This window comes from Acinonyx jubatus, chromosome A3, assembly GCF_027475565.1.
Source record: "Acinonyx jubatus isolate Ajub_Pintada_27869175 chromosome A3, VMU_Ajub_asm_v1.0, whole genome shotgun sequence".
Lineage (NCBI taxonomy): Eukaryota > Metazoa > Chordata > Mammalia > Carnivora > Felidae > Acinonyx > Acinonyx jubatus.
The window spans coordinates 5,205,121-5,216,259 of NC_069388.1; the positions used below are offsets into that span (position 1 = coordinate 5,205,121).

The window sequence follows — 11,139 nt, forward strand, 5'->3', positions numbered from 1 at the left end:
GACCAGGGCCTGCAGGAAGATGGGGCGTCCACATATCCTATCCTCCTCCTCTCTCTTGACTAATCAGGAGGCCCTTCTCTCTCTGGATGATTTTTAAGCAGCTGGGCTTGGCCGTGGGTGTCCAACCCAAGCAGCAAAGGACAGTGGGAAAGAAGCCCAGCTCTGGTTTTTCTGAGGTGTTGCCTGAACTTTCGGTGGGTCTTGCGAGGTTCTGTGCCTCTCCCTGAAACTGCTGTCAGGCAGCCGAAGTTGGTGGAGGACCCAGATGAGGCGGAGGCCCTGAGCTGCCACCTGCAGGCGCTCCCTGAAGACACCTTCCTGACTGATGGGCACGGATTTGCTTCAGCCAACTATGAACAGAGCCCCCACTCACCGTCCTGTCAGCATGAACGACCCATCTTCAATCAGCTTGACCACCGAGGGCTCTAGGGTTGCCAGATTCAGTAAATACAGGATGTCCAGTTAAATTTGAATTTCACGGAGCATACTTATGCCACACTATGTTTATACTAAGAAATTGTGTGTTGTTCACCCAAAACACAAATAATCCAGTGAAGAAATGGGCAGAAGACATGAATAGACACTTTTCCAAAGAAGATACCCAGATGGCCAACAGACACATGAAAAGATGCTCAACATCACTCATCATCAGGGAAATGCAAATCGAAACCATGATGAGATATCACCTCATACCTGTCAGAATGGCTAAAATGAACAACTCAGGCAACAGCAGCTGTTGGCGAGGATGCAGAGAAAGACAAACCCTTTTGCGTTGCTGGTAGAAATGCCAACGAGTGCAGCCATTGTGGAAAACAGTATGGCGGTTCAAACAGAGCTGCCCTACAACCTAGCAATTGCGCTAGTAGGTGTTTATCCAAAGGATACAGGAGTGCTGATTCGAAGGGGTACATGCACCCCAATGTTTATAGCAGCACTAGCAACAATAGCCAAAGTATGGAAAGAGCCCAAATGTCCATCGACTGATGAGTGGATAAAGTTATGGTATATGTATACAATAGAGTATTACTCGGCGATCAAAAAGATTGAAATCTCGCCATTGGCAACAAGGTGGATAGAGCTAAAGTGTATTATGCTAAGTGAAATTAGTCAGAGAAAGACGAATATCATATGATTTCACTCATATGTGGATTAAAGAAACAAAACAGATGAACATAGGGGAAGGGAAGGAAAAATTAGATAAAAACAGAAAGAGAGAGGCCAACCATAAGAGATTCTCAAATACAGAGAACAAATTGAGGGTTGCTGGAGGGCAGTCGCAGGGGGGGGGATGGGTTAAATGGGGGATGGTCATAAAAAAGGGTGCTTGTTGGGATGAGCACTGGATGTCATATACAAGTGAGAAATCACTGAATTCTATTCCTGAAACCAATATTACACTATATGTTAACCAACTTGGATTTAAATTAGAAAGAAAAAAGAAACCTCGTGCGGTTGCGCTGGGTCCTGTGTCATCTCTGAACATCCTAGTCTCGGTGAACTTCTGCATTGGTGTGTGTGCCTTCTCCTCCTCTCCTCGTTCTAGGAGTGGAAACCTCCTCCCTACGATATTTGAAACAAGACATTCGCGGACCTCCGACGGACACTGTTCACCATTTCTTCACTTTAATTCCGTTCTTTTGGAAAGAGTGTTATTCAGGAAGAGCTGGGAGGGGAAGGGATGGCCACACTTGCTGATTCCCATCATACGTGGGAAAGGGAGGAAATATTTACAGCTTGGGAAGGTTTGCCATATTCCTGCATATTAATATTTTTGGCCATCTCTCAGCATTCTGGGACAGTTTTTAGGTTTTATTTTTTTCCCCCATCTTGCTGTTGCTCTATAAAACCTTTCAACAACTGGAGCCAACTGTTTCGCTTTAGTTTTTAAGCTTAAACAGTTTTTTTTTTTTATTTTGTGATTTTTTTTTTTTAAACCAAAGAATGTTTTGTGCAGCCAACGTTCCTGCCAGCCAGCCAGCCAGCGTGCCTTTTTCCGCAGCGCGGGTGATCATTACCTCGACTGCATAACAAAGACATGAAGGCTTGAGATAAAGGTGCCAATTTGCAGGGCAGGTTTTTGATGGCTTCACCGAGCTTAAGGAACTCCAAGGGTCTCTAGGCCTTACGCCCCCATTATGTTAGCTCGGGTCACAGCAAAGGGACTCTTGTCTTACCTTACAAATTGTCCACACTCCTCACACCTAAAGTAACAATTAACATCACTCTCTGGGGCTTATTGAAGAAGAACAAAGCCGAATCCCTCCCACCGCGCCCCAGAAGCCTCCCTCTCAGCTTTGTTCTCCGCTGGGCGCAATTATCAATGACTCCACGTCGCGGCCCCTCCGGGTCAGGGTGCATTTTGTTCCTCTCTTTCGCTCTCACCTGCCCCTTCCTTTCCAGCCTCTCTTGTGCCAGCTCTTAGGATGTGAGAAAAGCCCAGCCCCTGTGTGAAAAGTAAGCCTGAATGCTAGGGGAGAAGAGCCAGCTTTGATTTCCAAGCGAGACTAACACTCAGCGATCTTTGCAGGGGAAGGTGGTAAGTGCCCGGGAGCGGTCCTCGGGTGGCTGTCAGAATGGAAGGCAGAGGGTGTCCATGGGCTGTCACAAGGCTCGTCTGCAATGCCGTCTCTGTGCTCGAGGAGGAGTCCGCTTAGAAGTGCGTGTGCTCTGAGAATGCAGGTGTCACCCAAGAAGGGCTTGGAGTAGCCTGAAGTCGCGGGTACCGTCCTTGAATGGAACTCGAGTGGCGTATTACCTGTGATTCCAGAGAGACCTCATCGAGCTGGCCTGGCCAGGCGCAGGGCTTTGCTGTCCAGGGTGGACTAGCTACCCTGGGTTCTGCCAGCAGAGGGTCCGACAGAAGGTTTGGAAGGAAAACTAGACCGCTGCACAGGAAGGGGAGACGGGAGGCGGTTTCCATGTTCTGTTCCGTAAGATTACGGATTTACTTACCAGGCAGACCTCTCCCCTTCCCCTTCCGCTGAGGCTTAAAGCAGGCTACGGTTTTCAGTGGTCATTCATTCGCTCATTCACTCAACTGACAGATGTACCGAACCTCCTCTACATGCTGGGCTTTGTGCCAGGCACTGGGGACCCATCAGGGGCAAGGCAGGACTGGTTCCAACCTCAGGAAGCTCCCAGTTTAGTAAACCAATAAACCAGGAGACTTTCAGATGGGGACAAGAGTTAAAAAGAACAAAACAGAACATGTAAGGGGTGTTGTGGGGTGAGGGAGTTGTGGCAGTAGGATGCCAGGGGAGGTGGCATTTGAGCAGGGACACGAGCAGTGCAAGCAAGCCATCTCTGGAGACAGAGGAGGACACCCATGGGGGCTGGGCGGTCCACCAGGCCTCGGCACCAGGTGGGCCTGGGGAATTTGGACTTTTTATTCCAAGTTCAGTGGGAGGTGCTTAGCGCACCTGGGTAGGGCTGTCCAGTCCAACACACAGGCTTTGCGGCCTCAGGCACAGCGTAGGACCCCCCGTGTCCCCACAGCCCCCCCCCCCCCCCCCCGCCCCCCAGACGATGTTCTCTCATGTTCTCATTGCTGCTTTTTGGAGTTCAAGGGCATCAATGGGTTCAGGGCTGGGACCTCATGAAAGAGAGTAGGAAGATCGCGCTCCTGAAATCTTTTGCAGACTATCCCCTTCTGTGCTTCAAGTGGTTCTGGGATAGCAGCTAACTATACTTCCCTCCAGCCTGGCTGGGGCCTGGTTGATCACCAGGTGACATTTCACCGGGCTGCAGTGATTGGCCAGATAGGAGGACATGTGACCGAAGCAGGGCCAATCAGAGTCTTTCCCTGGGTTTTTATGAACAGACACCAAGCTGGGATGACCCTTTTTGTCCCTAGGCTGGGATATGGAAAGCTTAGAGCTGTCTGTGGCCAAACCCCTCTCTTCCTGCCCCTGTGCGTGCTGTGCTGCTTCCCTGCCGGTAGGGCAGAAGCCTGAATGCTCCAGGAAACAAGGAGGCCAGTGTGCAGAGAGGGGGAGGGGAGGGTCGAAGTGAGGGCGCAAGAGAAAAATCTAGTGATGGTTTGGATGTCTGCAGGTTCCTGAGGCCAGCTCTGCCCCTGGGTTTCCCAGTTACTCGAACCAGTTAAAGCCCACTCCAGTTTTGGTCGTGATGGGGGTCTACCTGTCGCAACAAAACGGATTTCAGACCATTTCGCTCTGGAAAGTCGTCTAACCCTCCCGCCTCGGGGAAAGTTGTGCGGCTGAGTAGTGTTCTGAGATCTGTCTAGTCAAACGTCCTTGGTCTTAATTTGCTTAATCCCCCCCCCTCCCCCACCCAGTGGCCCCACTGCTTCCGGGCTGGGTCAGGTGTGGCAAGGGTTTGCCGTTTGCCTAGTGCACAGGCCCTGCCTGTGTTCGGTCCTAGGGACGCCCTGCGGGTCAGGCACATTCCCCAGCCCTCCCCCTCCCCCCCAACCTCGTGGCTGGGAAAGGAAGCCCCTTCTAGAGAGAGGAGGAAGCCACACAGGGGGCTGCGCGGGGAGGGAGCGGTGGCTCAGGGGCCAGAATGTTAATCTTGGAGCTCTGGGGACACCCTCACGTCTCTCCACCGCTCCAGTTAGGACCCGGAGCCGCTTTGCGGCCGCTCCTTTTTAGAGGTTCGCCTTCTCCGCTGCGCGGGCAGTAGGGTGTCCTGACGTGTGTACCGCCTGGCTGTCACCCCACGGTGATGACGACCACGTATAAGCTGGAACTTACTTAGCACTTAGCCGGGCTGAGTACCTGCGAAGCCCCTCTGCCTTGCGACCTCACGGTAGCCCCATGACGCGGGAGTGATGAACGTTCTTCTTTTGCAGAGGCAGACACAGCATCAGAAGTTCAGGCGCTGGTCCACGGTCGCACAGCGTTATCCCCGGAAAGCCGAGATCCAGGTGAGCTTAGACATCAGTGTGGCAAACTGCAAGGCGAGGGCTCACCCGGGGTGTCCTGGGGCCTCCTGGATGGACAGTGGTCCGCAGTACCTTTCCCGCGACAATCTGGGCCGTCCCACGTGACCGTAAACGACTGCAAAGGAAGGAGAGAACAGCGTTTCACCTCTCCGTCCCCACCGCACCCCTCCCCCAGGCTCCGTGGGTGTCTGTTGGGCATTTCTTAAGGACCTGCTGCGGGCCGGGCTCCTGGCGTGGGCGGTCGGGGGTCTAAGCGTCCTCCCACGCTCTAGGCCCAGCCACCGGTCAGTGCCTGGCACGCAGCGGGCCCTCTGGGGACAACTGTCTGGTGGAAGGAAGGCTGTCCTAGCCCTTCCGGAGCGGGAGGCCTCACCCGGGACATGAACGGCATCTCGCGTGGCTGAGAAACGTGGTCCCCTCTGCCTGTCATGGACGTGGGGACAGGACCCACGGGGACTCCGCGTGTTTGATCTGAGAGGTGAATGGCTTCTGTGGAGTCACCTCTCTCGGGGGCCTCACCTCGGAGTCGGGGGAGACGCGTCTATGAGGCCTATTGTTTGCTTTCAGACAACTTCGTCTCGAGTGGATTTTATTTTTTTTTAATTTTTATTTTTTTACAATATTCTATTTTATTTTTTATTTTTTTTTCAATATATGAAATTGTCCGATCGCTTTCCATACAACACCCAGTGCTCATCCCAAAAGGTGCCCTCCTCAATGCCCCTCACCCACCCCCCATCAACCCTCAGTCAAGTGGATTTTAAAGGAAAGCTGGGGGCTCTACGAGATGCAAAAGGCTAAGGTGGGAATGCGTGTTGTTTCAGAGACCTGGCTGCGTTACTGGGGGACGGCGTGTGGGCCACGTCTTTTAAAGCTAGTGAACAAGGAGAGCAGTGGCTCCCAGCCCGCGACTGTGTGCCCCGTCGTCGGACAGCCTTGTAAGGGAGCATTCAGGGGGAAGTGGGGACACTCCTGGGGGCGTGTCCATGGCCCCCTGACCTCATCCCCCTCCCATCTCACCCGATGAGCCCGCACCGGGCCCCCTCATCGCTCCCGTGGGCAGCCAGGGGGGCTCGGCGGTCCCAAACTGGAGCGTGGACCCTCCCTGTGTTAGGCCCCCCCAGCGGCCCTCCCGTGTTCTCAGGAATGACGTCGTGCGGTGCGAGCTGGGCTGTGGAACTGGCCTCCCCGGGTTCGAAGCCTTCCCTATTTACCAGCTGTGCTCACTTGAGAAGATTCCTTCCTCATCTGTAAAATGGAGACCACAATAATAGCCCCCTCGACAGCTGTCATGAGGAAGAAATGAATTACCACCATACGTGAAAGGCATTTGCACACGGCCTAGCACAAGTTATAGACAACGAAAGTGTTTGTTTGCTCTTAGGGTCAGGTGGAGACTGCTCGTGGTGGACATAGGCCCTGCCTAGGCTGATGCATTCACCTTGACCTCACCTCCAACCTCTCACAGGCTGTGCTTCTGCCTCACCCCCCTGGTTTCCATCTAGGAAATACTTCAGGCCAATTCCTGCCTCCCGGCTTTGCACTGGCCTTCTCTATGCCTGGAATGCATGTCGCTTTTCTTCTTCCTCCCTTAGAAAGTAACTCTGCTGTCACTTCCTCCAGGAAGGCTTCCCAGACCAGGCCAGATGCCCTCCCCACACTTTGGTAGCATTTGTAGGGAGGGTTTTAAAGTTTTTAAAAAATTTTTTTATGTTTATTTATTTTTGAGAGAGAGAGCGAAAGTTTTTTTTTTTTTTTTTTAAGTTTATTTTGAGAGAAAGAGTGCAGGCAAGTGGGGGAGGGGCAGAGAGACAGGGAGAGAGAGAATCCCAAGCAGGCTCTGTACTGTCAGCCTGGGGCCTGATGCGGGGCCGGATCCCCACAACCTGTGAGATCATGGCCTGAGCGGAAATCAAGAGTCAGGCGCTTAACCCGCTGAGCCACCCAGCCCCCCTCCCCGCCTCACAGCACATTTTCATAATGAATTTTCACCAGTGAGTTTTGCCCAACAGGGACCTCTCAGAGTCCAGAACAACGAAGGCTCTTGGTTGGCACTCAGGATTCGCTTGGTGAAGGTGTGGATGAGGCAGCCTGCTGTTCTTACCACACATTCACGCCCACGGGCTGCAGAGACCAACGGACCGATTGATGTGCTGGACGTCCGTGCAGGTGTTTGCAGAACTCCGGACGAGGCAAGGGCAGGACGAGACTGTCTTTCCACCCCTGTCTTCCTCCTTCCTTTGGGGTTTCCTGATCCCAGCGGTGGCTGCTGCAGACCTAGGGACCATGCACGCACCCCCGCTGGGCCCTCCCAGACCCGCTGAGCGTTGCTGGCTGGGCCGTGCACATCAAGGCAGAAATAAAAAGATGCAACTTTGAGTTCTTTGGCTCCTCTGGGTTTAAATCAAACTCTTAGTGTAATTTCAAACTACTTTCTTTTTTTATTTTTTTTCTTTTGCTGGGTCTATTTTATATAGAACATGTTTCAAATCAAAGCGAGGGAACATTTTCCCCCCTTCTTCCCATGAAAGGCAGGGGGTCTAAGACATTTTAATAGCTTTCATATTCCTTGCTCCAAATATATTATTTTAGCACAATAGTTCCTTTGCGGGAGAATTGCTTAAATGATTCAAAATGGATTTAAAAATATATTTCAAGTTTTAATTTTATGCACAGCACATTAATGAGCAGAGTGCCTTAGAGACTGCCTGTCAGTTTAACATATTCACAATATTCTCAACACAGATGTTATTCCATCTAAACCCTTTTAGAGGGAAGAAACCAGTCATTTTTTTCTTGGGGGATGTCAGAAAATATATTATTTTTGAAATTGTATTTTGATCCCAGAATTCTGTGCAAAAATATGATCATTAGGGTCTGGGTTTGTAGAGTCAGTCCCGTGGACACCAAACTTTTAAAAAGTCCCGAAAAGAGGAGCTGTCAGAAGCCTTCACTCAGTTCACGTTCTCTCGCGGGGACTCTGAGCTTCGACAAGTGGAAGTGGAAATAATGGAAACTTCACCGCCCTGCGCGTCAGATGGGTCAGGGTCAGGGTCAGGGTCAGTGGTACAGTTAGGGCCAGGGCCAGGTCATGGTTACAGGTTAGGGTTAGGGTCAGGGTGAGGGTTAGGGGTTAGGGTCAGGGTTAGGAGTTAGGGTCAGGGCCAGGGTTATGGTTTAGGTTAAGGTTATGGGTTAGGGTGAGGTTTAAGGTAAGGGTTAGGGTCAGGGTTAGGAGTTAGGGTTAGGGTTCAGGTTAGGGTCAGGGTAAGGGTCGGGGTTAGAGGTTTGGGTTAGGGGCAAGGTCAGGGCTAGGGGTTAGGTTTAGGGTTAGGGTCAAGGTCAGGACTAGGGATTAGGGTTACGGTTAGGGTTTGGGTTGAGCCTCTTTTAAGGTCCAGATGGAATGATAGTGGGTTTGATGTGGAAATCTTTAGAAGGTATGACTCTCCTTTTCTTGTTTTTCCCATTAAGGTGCCTGATATTGGCATCAATGGGTCTCTGTCTCCTTGGCTTATCAGAAGTGATCCAGGCTTAGCCGGTATTGAGTATATACAGGCTGGCGTTAATTACATCTGTTCCTAAATGTCCAAATCGTTAAGCAGCTGCATAGGTACAGGTGAATGCTTTCTTCCAGGTCAGTGCCAGCTGTCATGGCCTTGATCTAGCCCAGAGTACCAGAGTAGTGCTGGGTGTGGAGTGGCCCTCTGCCCAAGCACACGTGATTCCTGTGGATGTCGAGGAGAGGTGAGCTTTCTGGAGCCTTCTCTGTGAACCTGGGAGTGGTGATAGGGTCAAGTATGTGGCCTAGAAGTGTGTGGCCCACAATGAGAGCCCCTATTTTATCTGCGTAGTGCATGTTTTCCTTGCTGTCTCCGAAGGCTGTTGACCATGGGCCTTCCTGAGCTCTCCAGGCCCCATCCAGGGCTTTCTGTAGTCAGAGCGGATTTTTATTTAAGCCAGTGCTATGTTCACAGCCTTCTAGCAAAGGCACCAGTTCACAGCCAGGGCAGTGTTTGTGATGTGCTGGTTTCACACCCCCACTCCCCTCAACGTGCTGGCTTATCTGAAGGGGCCTTTGCAGGAGGGGCCTGGGCACCAGATGTGGGGCTTCTAGAGTCTGGGGCTCTATTCTCCTGTCCCCTGCCTTCCCGGTGCAGCAAATTCAGGGAGATAAACTCGCAGCTGCTTTCTTAAACAGAAAATGCTAGTATATCTTTTTTTAAAAATTATTTTTATTTTGAGAGGGTCGGGAGGGACAGAAAGAGAGAGAGAGAGAGAGAGAGTCTTAAGCAAGCTTTGTGCTGAGTGCTGAAGTGCTGATGCGGGGCTCTATCCCACATCCCTGGGATCATGGCCTAAGGCGAAATCAAGAGTCGGATGCTCAACCGACTGAGCCACCCAGGTGCCCCTAAAATGCTGGTATATCTTAATTCTTGGTGTATGAGAAAGATTCATGAAAAGACCCCTTTCCCCTTTTTAATAATGAAAGAAATTTTATTTTGAAAACATTAAAGTGATGCATAAAAATATGACCTTGGAGTTCACACGGAATAAATGGACCCCAGAATAGGTGGGAAAATGTGAGAAATGAGGACAGTGGGGGGGATTTACCGTTCCAGATATTAGTATATGCTCCAAAGACCCAGTAAACACGTGTGTATTGGTGTTCGAGCAGGCACCTTGATGCGTGAAGCAGTAAGGGCCGGTATCACTCAGGAGGTGTCTATACGGACAGCCCGTGTTGCACGTACAATCTAGGGGCTGAGAACTTCCTAATCGAGATTGCAAACCCAAAAGCCGTAAAGAAAAAAGTGATTGTTTTTGACACTGTGAAATTAAAAAAGTTTTCCATGCCAAAGGTATCACAAAGGCAATACACACACGACTAATCTGGAAAAAGTATTTCTAACTTTTCCTTTTTATACGTCAGTCAGAGGGTTAATTTCTATTGCAACAGAAAAATTCAAATAATCCAGATGGGTTTAAAGTAAAACGTGGATGTTTTCTCCCTGCCCTCAAGCCCCTTCTCTGGGGGAATTGCTTTTAACGGTTTAGTGAATTTCCTTTGGGGGCCTGGGGGCGGGGGCTCTTTCTTCTTCCTCATCCAGCAAAAGGAATTAATTTTAGTTTTCTTTTGAGCTGCAGCAGTGGGAAAGCGGGAGAACCCACTTGGGTTTTATTTTTGTTGGTTGTTCGCTTTCCCAAACCTGTCCTTCCCCACCCCCCCTACATCTCTGCTATTATTTACTTAATCTTTTCTTTTACACTTAACACACTTTTAAAAGCATACACTGATTTTAAAAAGGAAACTTTAAATCATTACCATAAATGGAAAACCAGCGCCATTTGCCGTATGCAGAAGGTGGTGGTAAAAGTCGCGGGCGCAGAGGTGGTGAAATTCCAGTTCGATGTCGTAGCGGCTTGCTGTCTTTATTAAACACGGGGCTGGCAGCCTCAGGGGTTTGTGAAAAGCGGGCTAGCCTCCAGTGGAGACACTCTTTGGCTGAGGCAGGGGCATGGATTGTAGAGGAGTGACTTTGTCGCCATGTTTCCATGCCTTGTGATGCCACCGGCACCTCCAGAGGCAGCGGGGACCTCCCTGTTGGGACGCGTCCCCCTCCAAGAGCCTCTGGTGTGATGGCCCTGGATGGACGGAGAGGACGGCGTTCCGATTAGGACTTCAGTTTTCCAAATCCCACAGTTGATCTGCATTCATTTCTTTTTTTAAAGTTTTGTTTTATTTATTTATTTATTTATTTTTGAGAGACAGATCGCGCATAAGGGAGGGGCAGAGAGAGAAGGAGACACAGAATCCCAAGCAGGCTCCAGGCTCCACGCTGTCAGCACAGAGCCCGACGCGGGGCTCGAACCCATGAACTGGGGGATCGTGACCTGAGCTGAAGTCAGATGCTTAACCGACTGAGCCCCCCAGGTGCCCCCTTTAACCCGACATTTTTCAAAACTGCTGAAGCCCTCCTTTTTTAAAAAACTTACTTGAACTTGCCAACATAGTTTTTTGAGAAGCACTGGGATATTTAGAGAACTTTGGTTGTAACTAATGACAACTAAATACTCTTGCTTTTTTTTTTTTAAATAAAGGAAAAAGTGATAATTTGGTGAAGTTTTCAGGGCACTTGCCAGTCACGGCTGGGAGAGATACTGTTTCTCGCAAGTTGCGAAACAATGAGGACTCTGATCTTGTGATTACTTTCTGTCTTCTTTTTCTCCTC

General features: G+C 50.4%; 1 long non-coding RNA gene across 1 annotated transcript; it reads left to right on the forward strand.

Moving 5' to 3' along the window:
• Window positions 1-2,399: 2,399 nt before the first annotated feature.
• Window positions 2,400-7,285, forward strand: LOC106988098 (uncharacterized). The gene is made up of 3 exons (XR_001432293.3): window positions 2,400-2,536; window positions 4,814-4,888; window positions 6,919-7,285. It is a non-coding gene; the product is annotated as an uncharacterized LOC106988098 (long non-coding RNA).
• Window positions 7,286-11,139: the final 3,854 nt, after the last annotated feature.